This window comes from Mus musculus, chromosome 17 (assembly GCF_000001635.26).
Source record: "Mus musculus strain C57BL/6J chromosome 17, GRCm38.p6 C57BL/6J".
Taxonomy (NCBI): domain Eukaryota; kingdom Metazoa; phylum Chordata; class Mammalia; order Rodentia; family Muridae; genus Mus; species Mus musculus.
In genome coordinates, this window is record NC_000083.6 from 91,002,609 (window position 1) to 91,018,317 (window position 15,709).

General features: G+C 35.1%; 1 protein-coding gene across 38 annotated transcripts in view; it reads right to left on the bottom strand.

The window, feature by feature from the left end:
- Positions 1 to 15,709, bottom strand: part of Nrxn1 (neurexin I) — a 1,059,516-nt gene that overhangs the window by 968,965 nt on the left and 74,842 nt on the right. The gene's annotated exons all lie outside the window — the stretch shown is intronic.

Sequence of the window (15,709 nt, forward strand, 5' to 3'; positions counted from 1 at the left end):
GACTTTTTTCCAGCCTTTTATTCTGAGGTAGTGTCTGTCTTTGTTATTGATGTATATTTTTTGTATGGAGCAAAATGTGGATCCTGTTTGCATTATTTGCTAACAGTCTGTTAGCTTATGTCTTCTAATTGGGAAATTTTGTCTGCTGTATTGAGAGATATTAAAGACAGAGGATTGTTAGTTACTGTTAAGTTTGTTGTTGTAGGTGGCATTATGTGCATGTGTTTTTCTCCTTTTGGCTTTGTTGTGAGATAATTAATATCTTGTTTTTTTCTTTTGGTCTAGGTACCCTCCTTGTGTTGGAGTTTTCATTCTAGAATCATCTGTAGGACTGAATTGGTAGATAGATATTGTTTAAATTTGGTTTTGTTCTGGAATGCTTTGGTTTCTCCATCTATGTTGACTGAGAGTTTTGCTGGGCAAATTGTGCTGGTTTAACTAGCAGTCTGTATGTTGAAAAATGAATAGATCCATATTTGTCACCTTGAACAAAGCTCAAGTCCAGGTGGATCAAGGACCTCAACATAAAGCCAGGTACACTGAATCTAATAGAAGACAAAGTAGAAAAGAGCCTCGAACTCATTGGCACAGGGGAAATTTTCCTAAACAGAATTCCAATGGCTGAGGATCTAAGATCAAGAATTGATAAATGGGACCTCATGAAACTGAAAAGCTTCTGTAAGTCAATAGTACAAATTGGCAACCTACTGATTGGGAAAAAATAAAAAACTTCCCTAACCCCATATTTGATAGATGGCTAATATCTAAAATATAAAAAGAACTCAAGAAGCTAATCTCCAAAGAACCAAATAACCCAGTCAAAAAACGGGTTATATAACTAAACCGAGAATTCATGACAGAGGAAACTGGAATGGATGAGACACACCTAAAGAAATGTTCAAATCCTTAGGATCCAGGAAATGCAAATCAAAACGACCTTGAGATTCCACCTTAGACCAGTCAGAATGGCTGAGATAAAAAATTCAGGTGACAGCACATGTTGGTGAGGATATGGAGAAAGAGAAACATCCCTCCATTGTTGGTAGGATTGCAAACTGGTGCAATCACTCTGGAAATCAATCTGGAGGGTCTTCAGAAAACTGGAAATAGCTGCAGACTCAGCTACACTACTCTTGGGAATATACCTAAAAGATGCCTCACCATGTCTCAGGGCACGTGTCCCACTATGTTCACAGCAGCCTTATTTGTGATTTCCAGAAGCTGGAAACAGCACAGTTGTCCCACAACGGAAGAATACAGAAAATGTGGTTCATTTACACAATGGAATACTACTCAGCTATTAAGAATTAAGACATTTTGAGTTTTGCAGTCAAATGGATGGAACTAGAAAATATCCTGAGTGAGGTAACTCAGACCCAAAAGGACATACATGACATATACTCACTAATAAGTGGATATTAGCAGAAAGTACAGAATACACATGATACAATCCACAGAACTCAAGAAGGTTAACAAGCTAAAGGGCCCAAGTGATCAGGTATTGGGGAAACAGGACTGAAGCCCCGAGAGCCAGCAGAAATAATGGAAACCTCAGGATGTAGGAGGTGGGGAGACCCTCTAGGATATGCCAGAGATCTGGGAGATGAGAGACTCTCAAGATTCAAAGGGAGGAAACTTATATGAAATACCTAACAGTGGGGAGAGGAAGCTTGTAAGCCCACCTCCAGTAGCAAGACAGGGTATCAAGTGGAGGGATAGGGTTGCCATCCACAGTCAAAAACTCTGGCTCAGAGCTGTTCCTGTCTAAAAGAAATGCAGGGACAAAAATGGAGAAGAGACTGAGGGAAAGGAGTTTGAGTGACTGGCCCAAATCGGGATCCATCTCAAGGGGGATATCCATGGCCTAACACTATTACTGTATAGTGTACTTAGAGGCAGGAGCCTAACATGGCTGTCCTCTGAGAGGTCCAACAAGCAGCTGACTGAGACAGAGGCAGATACTTACACCTAACCAATAGACAGAAACCAGGGACGCCTAGGGTTGAATTAGGTTATGAAAAACTGGAAGAAGCTGAGGAGGAGGGCAACCCCATAGGAAGGCCAGCCAGTCTCAACTAACAGAGACCCCTGAGATCTCCCAGATACTGATCCACCAACCAGGCAGCATAAAATAGCTGGTCGAGACCCCTGACACATACATGTATAGCAGAGGACTGCCTGGTCTGGTCTCAGTGAGAGAAATGCACCTAACCTGAGAGAGACTTGAAGCGAGAGGGAGTGGAGAGGTTTGGTGGTGTGGGGGTGGGGTTGGGTGGGAACATCCTCTTGTAGATGGAAGAGGAGGAATGGGATGAGGAACAGTCAGAAGGCGGTGGACTACATGGGGATAAGAACTGGATTGTAAAAAGAGATATACTACTACTACTACTACTACTACTATTAATAATAATAAAATAATACTAATAAACATTATATAAAAGGATATATTCATTCAACAGCAAATATTTGATCACTGATCTCATCCAGTATAGGTTAGCCTCCCTTGAGGCTCACTTATTCTTTCACTTTACTTAGAAACACATCTGATGAAATAGCTCTTTATATTTTTTGTATAGTAAATCTCTTAGAAGCTAGGCAGATAAGCTATATTTTCAGTATATGAATCAGCAACAAAAATTAAAGCAATTGTGCACGCCATTAATCCCAGCACTCGGGAGGCGGAGGCAGGCCGATTTCTGAGTTTGAGGCCAGCCTGGTCTACAGAATGAGTTCCAAGACAGCCAGGACTATACAGAGAAACTCTGCCTCGAAAAAACCAACCAACAAACAAACAAACAAAAAACCTAAGTACATTTGTCAGTTAAAATTTTGTTTTAATATTTTACAAAACAAACTAGACGAAAATCGCTCCTTCAGAATGTAAGCCGTTTGACAGCACTGGAGAAGTCATACATGAAGTTGAGAACTAGCCTCTACCAATTAATTGGCACCAGTGCTAGTCTGTGTGTAGGAGAACACCATAGGCTTGAGCAATGAAGTTTCTACCTGTTCATTTATTGACCTAACTTCCTCATTTAATGTTTTCCTAAAATGTTACACTCCCTTTAAGCAACATGCATGAGTATAAATGAACAATTCATTTTTGCTAATATAAGACACCTTAAAGTGTTTACTCTATATAGCTCAGAGTACTTTTATTCCTTGTGAGTAACACAACAGAAAGCTCATACATGGTTATTATTTAACGTATAAATGGTACTAAGACTGTCAGAAAAAGAAAGTCATACGTTGGATACAGTTTTGGGGTTTAAAATTTAAGCTATTACATGTTTACTATATAACTCATATGTTTCTTTAAATTTCTTGGCCAGACTATTATATAATAATGACTTCAACTAAAAAAAAATCTTCCTACTTCTCAGCTTTAAAAGACGTTTGAAACACCAACCTTAGAAAACCAAAACCAAACAAAACTAGACAAAAAAAGCAAGAGCAACAGAAACATGCTTACAAACATTGGCCTACCATCATCTGCCATTACACTGAACTATAGGTCTGAAGATATACATCTAACTGTCCTGCATTTTATGAGAAAACTTGCACCTTGCTTTATTATTCATTTTTTTCTGTTATAAAATTTAACAAATTAGATTAAGAGAACCATAATAAATACACTTACATTACCACTAGTAACACATCTATTTCTTCAACAGAAAATAGTTATTCTATTTATTACAGACAAATAATAAGATATAGACGTCTTTATATGTTTGATTCCATTGTTAATGTTTGTACTGATGGAAATAGAGATTAATTCAAGTTTTCTTCAGATGAATTATGCTCACTGCTTGGTTTTTTTGAAACCTGCTCTTTTCCGTATTTGTAGCTAAGGATGGAAATTAAAGCCTCCTCATTTCCTGTTCATTCTTCCAAATGGTCAGATTATAAGTGTGGGATACTACAGTGGCAAGAGCAGCATTCCCCTGATTCATGATTCAATATAGAGGTCAGCAAAGATGTGTCAACAATAACATTTCAGTTAGAATTAAATAACACCAATAATTGACCTCAGGTGTTGCAGCCACATTGTACACAATTGGCAACCAGGTATGATCACTGTTTGACAGATGAACAACACAGATTGTATTTCTGCCAACTCAGAAAATTCTATTGGAATAGTGATGCAAGTTAAAAAGGCCATAAAAGGTCCCGGATACTATCTAATGATAGTAAGTTGAATGTATTCTTTGTTATTTTGTTAATAAAGGGATATGACAAATTCATAATAATATTCTAAAATAAAACATTAATTTATATTGGACGTGGTTAGTGTATGTGTGCAAAATAGAAAACTATGTGGTATTTTCATTTTAATTTCAAAATAATAAAAATAATTCAGAAATAATCCAATAAACTTTTTATTGTAGTTATTTTAAATGCCTTTGACTAATTCAAGTCTGAACAAGTATTACTCTTTAAATCATGTGTCCTTTTCTTTAAGCTTCATAGCGTAACATTTTGAATATGCCTCATTTCTTAAATAATTAAATTTAGCCATGTGGTATTTGATTACCCACTATTACTGCCCATCTCCTTCAGTATTCCACCCAATGTCATCCCATATTTTTGCCTTTAAATTTCAGTTCATGACAATTTTCAGGAATAGTAGGTTATTTGTAGAGCAGATAAAATGTATACTTCATACCATTCTTCTATAAAGAATTTTCTTGTAGAATAATCACTCAAAGAACTACCTTGTAATTAAACAGACCTCTTGTTCAGTATTGCATTGTAGATAATTAACCATGTGGTCAGAAGCATCCACATTGCTAGAGAACTGCAATTTAGCAGCAAAGCAAATGCTGAAGGTAAGAAGTCAGGGTGAGTCCCGAGTTCCTTCTACTCTTCAGGAGGCTGAGCCTGCTAAGGGGTTGTTATGTGGAAATCCATGCATCTTAAGAACTCTGAATCAACATATAAGATTGAAAGTGAAACTATGAATTGGGGGATGGCAAAGGAGGCAAAGTGACAAAAGTGGTCAGGAGATAAAATGATGGGCTAAACAGTGTCGGTAAGACTGAATAAAACAGGCTTGGTCAGTACAGGGCTTGTTACACATGCATGAGGAAGTGAGCTCAGATTCCGAAGAACCCCCAAAAGCCTGGCCTAGTGTAAGCTGTGGAATCACACAGATCCAGGGACCTGTAGATCAGCCAGCTTTATCAGTTGGTGGGCTCCAAGTTTGGTGTGAGACCCTGTGTCCAAAAGGGAGCAGAGAGAAGAGGCAGGGTGATCAAGTAAAGCACTCAACATCGACTTCTGGTTTCCACAGTAAGAGGACTAGGCAGGTGTACCCTCTCACACGGGCATATCCCAGATGCAGTACACACATATACACACATACACCACAAATATGCCACACACACACACAACAACACACACACACACATACACACACACACACATACACACACACACACACACACATACACACACACACATACACATGCACAGAGAGAGAGAGAGAGAGAGAGAGAGAGAGAGAAAATTAAGTTTAGATAGATCTGCCAAATTCAGGACGTACAGAATTATTTTTACTAAATGCTCATCACTAGTAATCAAAGCATGCCCTTTTTATAAGATAGTAACATCAAATTTCTATTAATGCACAATAATAAAAGAAGAAATGTCAGAATGGAAATAAAAATGTTTATGGCCTTGAGTATGTAAGGACACTTGAAGCCTTGACTCATGACATGAGAATGGCTTGAAAGAAATCATACAATAGCATCTGAAATTTATTTTAGTTAAAAGAAGTAAATATATGTTGGGAGCCAAAGTCAGTATACTATTTGAATGCAAATTTACATCTTATAAATCAAGCAAAGCTTACCTGATCATAAAATAATAAGTAAGTCTTAATAGATCAACTTAATTACCTTAACTGGTTTCTGATATTATTACAGGAAAAAAAACACTTGTATTATGTATAGTGTTTGTATTGATAATAGGTACTAGGAGCAAAGCTTGTAACATGACCTCATGCTTAGATAATTGGCAATTTTAATGGAAGTCGATTCTGTTCAATACATACAGTACTGAGAGTAACAGTACTGAGGAAACTGCAGGGAAAAATGTATAAAAGTCGCTATTTTCTGAAATAGCACACAAGCAACTATGACTCACTGATTAATAAGTTTCTCATAACACAGCATGGGCATTGTTTTTGGACTGATTAATAAATGAACATATCAAATAGTTTAAAATGGATTCATTAATGGAAAACAGAATGCTAAAGTTGGTAAATATATTTGAAAATATATAGTATATAGTATACACTACAGTAAATAGACAAAACCAAGATATCACACCATATCTTTAAGTAATTAGACATCTTGGCAGAGTGTATAAAAAGGTTCTGAAAAACATACAGTTCATTAAGGCCCAAAAGGGGGCTCAGAAAGAACAGGAAAAGGGAGATAGAAGAAATCTATAATGTGCTGTCATGTGGATTTAAAGAGAACCTGTTCCTTTTTAAAAATAATTAGTATTTACTACTTGATTCATTTGCCAAATGTTTAAAGTATTCCATATACAGTGTAGTTCATCACAGAAGTGTAAAACCACTTACTTAGTAAATCATAAGGCACTGTATGTTGAGGTAAAACTCATTTAATTATATTGGCCATGATATGATAATATTATAATTAATGCTTTCTTATTCAAATTGTATTTTCAAGAACCTTTGCATAGACATGTTTGTGTTTGTGTGTGTATATGTTTGTGTATAGCTTTGGACTGATTAACAAAAGGACATACACAATAATTATTAATTAAAAACAGTTCTACTAATTGAAAATAGAATGTTGAAATTGTAAGAACATTCGAAAGTATAAGTATAGTGAAGAGCAAAAAAATTACAACAACAAATATATATGAGCAAAGATTGTCGAACCTGCAGTCTGAAAATATATATTTGAGTGGAAAAGTGCTTACATGCATGTATATGAGTAGGAATATACATAGACACATATGCATATATTTGCTTCATATATATGTAACAATGACTTTTTAATTGCTGTCTTAATTTCTTCTATAAAAGGAACTCTGGGTTAGTGGTGAGTTTTTTTCAAGCAAACCTTTTTATCGCTATGCATCATCCTAAATTATGCTCTTAAATCAGCAGTTCTCAACCTTGTGATTGCAAGCTCTTTGGAATTCAAGTGAACCTTTCGCAGGGGTCACAGAAGACCATCCAAAACTACAGGTATTTACAATACAATCTATAACATTAGCAAATTACAGTTATGAAGCAGTAGCAATAATAAATCTGTGGCTGAAGGTCACTACACCATTAGGAACTATAGTAACTTGTCACAGCAGTAAGACGGTAAATATTTTGGAGGGAGAAGAACAAGTAAGATTCTAGTATCTGTTCCACTCAAGCTATTAAGAGAATCAAGAGGCATCAAAGGGGTATATATCCACCCACTTTTTTGCCTTGGTCGTTATTGCTTAAGGAAGGCTGTTGTTAAAGTTGATGATGCAGAAGATACTCATCACTAACTCAAGGCACACTTTAATCTTGTGTAATCTCACTTAATAAACTGACATAATAATTATCACACAAGGAGAAAGAAACAACTAAGATCCAAGGGTACAAATATGTGCTTTATTCATTATTCTATAAACATCAGTCAGACTCTCTCATACCCAGTCCTGTGATCTTCTCTCTATATTGCCGATGTTCAGCAACTCATCAATTAGTCACATAGACCCTAAACTAATCTGAGTGTATCTGTGGGAAATAAATCTTCCAAACTATAAGAAAAACATTTAAATAGTAACTGAGTCAAAATTATTTTTAATCACAAAGCTCTTTTACCTGTGAAGTATAGGCACCATTTATTCAGGGTAATTAAATTATATCTTGTATATTTAGAAACATAAATCCAATTTTTATAAAATTTAATTATTTTGATGAAAATTTGAATCAAAGCTGTTGCACAATTTTAATAAACTTTGTAATTTACTGACTAGAATGGGATGCAGACCAGATGGACTCCAAGGCCCTAGCACAGTTAGACTTCAACAACTTTTCACCTATCTAACAATTTGGCTTTTTAGATTTGAAATGATAAAAAGCAAAAAAGATACTTAAAATGGAATTCTTTACATCTTGAACTAAATAGCTAACATATGCTTTATCTGAAATGGTTTCCACAATATCTGATTATATATATACATATATATATAATTATACATATATATATTAGAATATATATATTCTAATTAAATGATATAAAATAAATACTGTGTTTATATACATGTTTTATTTAGGCATATTAAATTGATACATTCAGTGATGCTAATCTGGTAAATAAAACAAAGGCCTTCTGGGTCCGTGGAGATGGGTACTGGTTATTGTTATTCTTGTTCCGCGGTTAATTTCACCATGCAGAGTTAAGTGGATGATCCACAATCAGTGTCACAGTTGTTCATTGCATTCTTCAGTGACTTCCTTGTGATTCACTAAACTGATTCTTGCTTAGATTATACAGCAGTATAATGAGATTTTCCACCCGCTATCTGATGCTTATTATTATTTAGGGTTTTTGAAATTCTGAATGCACCTTCTTATAATCAATAAACCTAAGAAACAATCATATTCAAAATTTTATGAGTCTTAGATTTCTTGTTTTTTTTTTTTGTTTTTGTTTTTTGTTTTTGTTTTTGTTTTTTTTTTTGTTTTTGTTTTTTTTTTTTTTTTTCTTCGAGACAGGGTTTCTCTGTGTAGTCCTAGCTGTCCTGGAACTCACTCTGTAGACCAGGCTGGCCTCGAACTCAGAAATCCGCTTGCCTCTGCCTCCTGAGTGCTGGGATTAAAGGCATGCACCACCACTGCCCGGCTGAGTCTTAGATTTCTAAAACTAAAATGAATCTGTTAGAGATTCCCTGTAAATTTTTAAAATAACAGAATCAAAGGCACAACTGTATAGTACAGCATGTCCTTGTCTTCACGGCTGAAGCTTTGAACATCACTTCCAGTTAGCAAATTGCTTTGAGAAGAGACTTCAGGAAACTACTGTCTCTTCTCCCTAACTGACAGCAGGAATCCAAATAAAGGTATTTTTTGTTGTTTCCTTTTCATATAAAGTTTTGAACTAAAAACTAGCTTTCTTATCATCATCAGATTCCCAATTTAAAAGATACATGTGGGGATGAACACTAAAAAAACCACCCTAAACAACCCACCAATAGCATGCCTGTCACCCCAATCAACCCACCAATAGGCTGCCTATCACCCCAAACAAACCAGGAATAGCCTTCCTGTCACCCCAAACAACCCAACAATAGGCTGCCTGTCACCCCAAACAAACCACTGATAGTGTGCCTGCCACCCATTTTTTAAAGGACTTACAAAACCATACATATCAGAATTTGCATTTAAAAATAACAAATATACATTTTGCCAACCTCAAATAGAGTTAAATTCTTACGTAATTTGTTCATATTAAGTTTACAGATGAAAGTAACTGTGGTCTAGAGTGTTAAGTTAGTAATTTATGTCACAAGAAATTGGAAACTCCAAACACTAACATGTCTCTTTCTAGACAAGAAGTATCCCACAGAAGCTTCTGGAACAAACAAATTGTTTGCCCCAATCTAGGAGTGAATCGTGGCCATCTCTGTTTGCATCCAAATCTTGTCTGGGAAATATTCCACAGGCTGAGTAAGAAGAACTTGAGGCGACCACCCCATAATAAATCCTGTTAGATAAGATTTATATGTAGATATGTTTTGAAATCAAAAGGTTAGACAGAAGAATTATGCAGTAACTCTTAGAAAGTAAGGATGCTGCAAAGTCATTGAAACATGCATGCAAGTAAAAAAAAGGAAAATTTTAATGATGTTTTATATTTATTCTAAACAACTTAGAATAAGTACTAAAAAACTTTACTTGTTAGGTGGTTTCAGCATTTTATTTCTAAAAAATCAGATGGGGAGATGCCTCGGAAAAGAGACGCGCAAGAGCCACTTTTCGTCTCTTAAAATCAAGATTGTCTTCAAAATTCCAAACACACAGGTTTAGTTGTGTTTAGAGAGAATTAAGAGGGAACTTGCAGGTCTTGTTTCAGAAGTGAGTTTTTCACTTGCCTAAAGCAGTGAGCAGGGTAAGTTGGAGCTGGTAAATTAGGAATGTGGATTTACCTGCCTACTGGTATGCACAAGAGAAAGTACAACTTTGAGAGCAAAGGCAAACTGAGATGAGCTGGCCCAGTTTAGATACTTGTTACATAAATTACAGAAAATGGTGTAAAGCCTTCTTTGAAAGATATCAAAATTATGCCTTCAATCCAGAATTTCAACTTTATTCTACAACAATGAGCAATTCATGTCTCATTGTGGTTTCAGTATCCCTCTTTGTAAATTAGAAGATAATTAAATTTATTTCTTTGGATAACTGTATATTAATAAGACCCATTTAAACTGTATACAATGAATGCCTGAGTATTTCTTTAATCCTGTAAACTAGCTTCCTATGATGAAATACGGGGAAAAGTAATTAAGTGAACCTGAATCTTAGTTTTACCGCATTCAAGAATTTCCTTACCCTATATAGTGCTTCTGTCTAGCCAAAGGAAATTGTATACTAAGTAACGCTAAGAGTGAATACCAACTGATTTCCGAAATAGTGCAGTATAATTAGGAAATTCTTGAGTCAAATTTCTGTTTATGCCTGTACTGTAAAAGCTAATCATTTGTTTGTTTTCTATAAAAGGACTTGATTAAAGCCTCTAGCCACAATAACGAAATAACCCTGTGCTGAAGGACGCCAGCTTGGCTACTGCATCAGTGTGCTAAACCCATAATTACGGCACAGGGATGTCTATAAATTAACAAAGCAGTGACATTTACACTAAGACTACAATGAAGGCTTCATTTAAGAAGAATGTATTCTCAATGACTGTAACTCTATACATACAGCGCAATGTGAATAATTAAACATCTACATACAATGTTTAGATCAGGCTCCGATCTATGAGGACTTCTTAAAATTCTTTAGAAAGGATCAGTTAATGTTTTAAGGTTTTCAGGTACTGTAGTAGTCCCTTTTGCAACTATTCCACTGTGGTACTGAAATATGAGAGAAGGCACAGGAGATATAAATATGCAAGACTGTGTTCCAGTGATGCTACTTTGCCTAACCCAGAGACTCAGCTTGACAACCTCTGACCTAGTTCCTAATTCTCCAGTACTAAAATGTATTGTCTCAGAAAAATCAATACTAATTAACACATAGTTGAGAGTAATGAATTATAAATGGAGTGCAGTGGATATAACATTTGTCAAGTTTCAAAGCATATGTTACTCTGCTTCTCTACAGTTAATAAGTAAAGGCATGGCAGATTGAAGTTTGCCTTTTTGGTGGAGACAAGGTATTTTGAAACATGCAAGAAGTAATAAGAGTAATTATTTCAATTGTATGTTTTAAAACTGCTGAAAGTCACGTCTCCTCAGGGACAACCAGAGAGGGCACCCTGTGAAAAATCACTGCGAGCTGATTTAATGAAGCCCAGTACTGGAAAGACTAAACAGAGAGGATCTGTGGAGCTGGCACCTTAAGACTCACTACTCAAGTGAACACAAGGCATATTAGTCATGAAGATGTTTGCCAAGAACTCTCTGACCACAGGTATAGAAAGGCTGCACAGGACACTAGAAATATAAGCTGACACTGTGAGCATGAACATTGAAAAGTCAGTTGTCAAGAGTTCCTGACAAGTGAGTTTAGAACACTTGTACCCTCTGCCATTGACGTACAGTGGCTCATTATGACTGAAGATGACATGATGACTCTAAGAAACCAAATCCCTTTGTGCATCCCAGTGATTCTTTTTTTAAATTAATTAATTAATTTATTTTTTATTACATATTTTCCTCAATTACATTTCCAATGCTATCCCAAAAGTCCCCCTTACCCTCCCCTCCCCCACTTCCCTACCCACTCATTCCCATTTTTTTTTTTGGCCCTGGAGTTCCCCTGTACTGAGGCATATACAGTTTGCATGTCCAATGGGCCTCTCTTTCCAGTGATGGCCGACTAGGCCATCTTTTGATACATATGCAACTAGAGTCAAGAGCTCCGGGGTACTGGTTAGAGGCTTTGTTTATAAGCAAAGACTATCAACATAATTCCACAGAACCAAACTAGGAAAGGCTAAAACAGATTATTGCTCTATTCCACTCCTTGACCCTAGAAAAAGCAACATTAAAATGATATTTAGCAATGAAAGAATAAATATACTCATTTAATTATTAACATATATCATAATTTCATACTCTTACATTGTTTTTTGTTTTTTTACTTGTAGACAAGTTATGGAAATCAATATAATAACTAAAGTGATTTAAACAGCATAAGACTTTGCTCACTTAATATCTTAAGTAATTGAGAATTGAATGTAGAAAAATGACAGGAAACAAATCTACTGAAGATACTAACAAGTCACAGAGACTTAAATAACTTTGTGCTAAAAACTCTGAAATTGATTAAAATCCTAGTGATTTACACTTTTGCTGAATATGATTTAAATCATCCAGCAAGAAACCAGCTTGCAGAAGAACTGCATGTTTTGTCATTTCCTAGACATATATCTCTCTTTCATGTACTATCTAATGATAAGAGGGAGCTCTGACACAGTTACTGGGCAGCGATTACCTGGATCAATATGCATCATTAATTCTATAGGTGTTGTTTATTTGAATATAGAAGTTTCTCCTAACACAAATATTTGACTAACAAGAACAAATTTCAGAAGTTGAATAATCAAATATTAACTTCTAGAATTAAGTGTAAGAATGAGAAGACATCCCTCTACTACCACCTCGAAATCAAGAAGAATATCAGTCCATATTAAGGATTGAACATATTCTTTGTGAATAAATAAATTAAAAAATAATCAAATACACTTATCAGCTATTTTGATATAAATACTATTACTTCACAATAAATTTTATGAACTAGTTTTATAACAAAATGTTTGCATGAATATCCAAGCATTCAAATATACAGAAACAAACAAAATTCTGTTTTATTTCAATTACTCATTCCACCATCATAACCTCTTTCTGTGCACAGCGATAAGGCCTGAGCTACTTTAAACTATGTGTATTATGCCACCCAGTCATGTTGTGCAGACACTGAGCAGGATGGAGTTGTAGTGTAGTTAAGATTATACTGTAGATGATATCACTCCAAATCATTAAAAAAAAAAATCTGTCAGTAGAAACCAAATATCACAAAATTCCTTAATATCTTAATTGAACCACCTTCTATTAAATGCTAAGGAGAAAGTGCAAATTCGAATCAAGATGACACCAGTGGCTGTTCCTTGACCCCCACCCCCAGTAAAACATACAAGCGTCAAATCTCCTTAACAATATACATTTTCCTCAAATTAATGAAAACTTTATTTTCATCACTCTATAATTTCAACAAGCAATTATAATCCACAAATTATTGACTTCATTCATTGAGAGATATAACGTAGCTACTTATGTATTCCTCTGTAAATTATGAAATATTGGCTTCTAAAAATAAATGATGGCTAAAGTTATTTTTACATACTTCTGGCAGATTTTATAATCTATAGATATTTCAAAGTGTACCTTCAGGGTTGTGCTTTTCCTATAAGGGCCATAGATATTATTCTCCAAGAAAGCTGCCGCCGGCTTGCAGAGATGTGCCCACCTTCCCAATACATATGCTTCAGCTTTTGACATTAATAACTGCTTTGTTATCATGTAACACTTCTGTTAAGAAAGAATCAATATACTCTTTCATGACAATTTATAGAAATTCCAAATCTCAAAAAATGAAGTCAAATATTATTTTTCCATATCTTCTATACAGTGATCACTGGTAATTTGTAAGTGTTCTTTTAGAGGAATCCAGCAAAATAACAAGTGGAACAACAAAAAATTATTGAGGTTAAAAGCTATTAAAAATATACAATAAGAGTTCACAATTGCTGGAATAAAACTTAATGGATATATAATAATGATGTAAAATGTTTCAAACATGCAATCAGGAAATAAAATAAGATTAAAATTCTAAATATTAATGTGTATATCAATTTCTGTCAACAGTGTTTGCTCTTGGTGGCTCTTGGTCTGTTTTAAACCATCTCTGCACTTTAGAAATGAGTAGTATGAAGAATTCTCAACACTCAGAAATCACCTAACCCAGGCTTCAATGATGACAGTAAGAATTCAAAACTTTTTGAGCCTTAGTGTAGCCGCAAATTACACAGCTCTCCTTCAGGCAGTTGCTACCTAAGCCTACTTCCTTCAATCTGCCCTGCAGAGTCCAGGGACCAAACTTCACTGAAGTTAATTTGGAGTTTAATTTAATAAGAATGAGCAGATAATTTTTAAATACAGATAACGAAAAGGCACACTTCCCCTGAGGAGTTCCCAGAACACTAAGATAGTCTTCAGGAGGCATTTCTACAAATTGGGGTTGGCATGCCCACCAATTTGAGTTCTGATGTTCATGAACACCAAATAAACTGAATAAAGAAACATAGAAAAGTGTTAGATCTGCTCTCTATGTAATTTAAGGAATAACTGTGATTAATTAATCTATAATTTATTTTTTTAATTTTCATTAGGATTATACAGCATGTATTGATTGAGAAGAACTAAAAACACCTGTTCTAGCTAGCCCATTTGATTTAATTAAATTATAAATAAATTAAATTTACTACACATTTCTCTTTCAATTGTAGCATTTGGGGCTCAGAAGTATAATCATTCTATTGAAACATAAAATAATGAATGAAAGGATTTAATTAAACAAACAGAATGCAACTGTGCTTGGTTGTAAATGTGTCTAATTTAGTCACTTACCTTCATTTCAATTCTGTTGCTTCCAAGATGCAGAAAATGACACTAAGAAATAGACTGGACTGAACAGTTTACACATACGCATACAGAAGCACACCCTTAAAAACATCATCATTAAAACAATTAGCAAAATAAAACTGAGGAAAATGTACAGTAGAGACAGCCATAGCTCTGACCTAATAATTCCACTTTGGTTCAGGAAGTAATACCCACCCCCACTAGCTCCCCCTTCTTCCTGGCATAGTCCTGACATTCTCTGACTCCTTAGAGCAGGCTACACAACAAGATTTCTTTCCTACCCAAACCTTTATTTTCCTATTAGTTTCTCGCTATTTCTGCAGGGAAAGAATCTTTTGACATCTTGGAAAAATTTGGAACTCAAAAGACAACGACCTCCCTGGAAAGCTTCCACCACAATGGCCCAAACATGGCATGCACTCAACCTTCTGGATGCTGCACTTGTGGATGTCAGATTTTCCCAGAGCCACAGGGGCTTCTGTTGATATGATATAGTTTATTTATATTACACCTGTATCTCCTTAAGTGGAGAAGTGCAGGGGAAGACTTTGAAAAACAAAACAAAACACACTACAATTCAATCGATATTTATCCCTTCCTTTAGATATCTTTTAGCTTACATTGATATTAACGTAAAGTAAAAGGCAATTAATTAAAACAAAGATGTGCAAAATAAATGAACAAACAAACAACCCCAAACTACTGGTATTCATATGCTAATAAGAATAACAATGCCAGAAAGAGCTCCTAGCAGACTTTTTGTAGCAACAGAAATACTCCAACATGTTTTTCAATTTATTATTTTTCTCAAAGTAGT